Source organism: Physeter macrocephalus, chromosome 3, assembly GCF_002837175.3.
Source record: "Physeter macrocephalus isolate SW-GA chromosome 3, ASM283717v5, whole genome shotgun sequence".
NCBI classification, from domain to species: domain Eukaryota; kingdom Metazoa; phylum Chordata; class Mammalia; order Artiodactyla; family Physeteridae; genus Physeter; species Physeter macrocephalus.
Window position 1 is genome coordinate 6,929,656 of NC_041216.1, and position 504 is coordinate 6,930,159.

A 504-nucleotide genomic window follows, 5' to 3' on the forward strand; every position below is an offset into this window, starting at 1 on the left:
GGGACGAAGTGAGAGAGTGGCACGGACATATATACACTACCAAATGTAAAATAGATAGCTAGCGGGAAGCAGGCGCATAGCACAGGGAGGTCAGCTTGGTGCTTTGTGTCCACCTAGAGGGGTGGCATAGGAAGGGTGGGAGGGAGGGAGATGCAAGAGGGAAGAGATATGGGGATATATGTATATGTATAACTGATTCACTTTGTTATAAAGCAGAAACTAACAAACCATTGTAAATCAATTTTACTCCAATAAAGATGTTAAAAAAAAAAAGTAAGGCCAAAGATATCAATAATCACAATAAACTTTAAAGGATTAAATGTGCCGTTTAAAAGACAAAGTGTTAGGGGGCTTCCCTGGTGGCGCAGTGGTTGAGAGTCCGCCTGCCGATGCAGGGGACATGGGTTCGTGCCCCGGTCTGGGAAGATCCCACATGCCGCGGAGCAGCTGGGCCCGTGAGCCATGGCCGCTGAGCCTGCGCGTCCGGAGCCTGTGCTCCGCAAT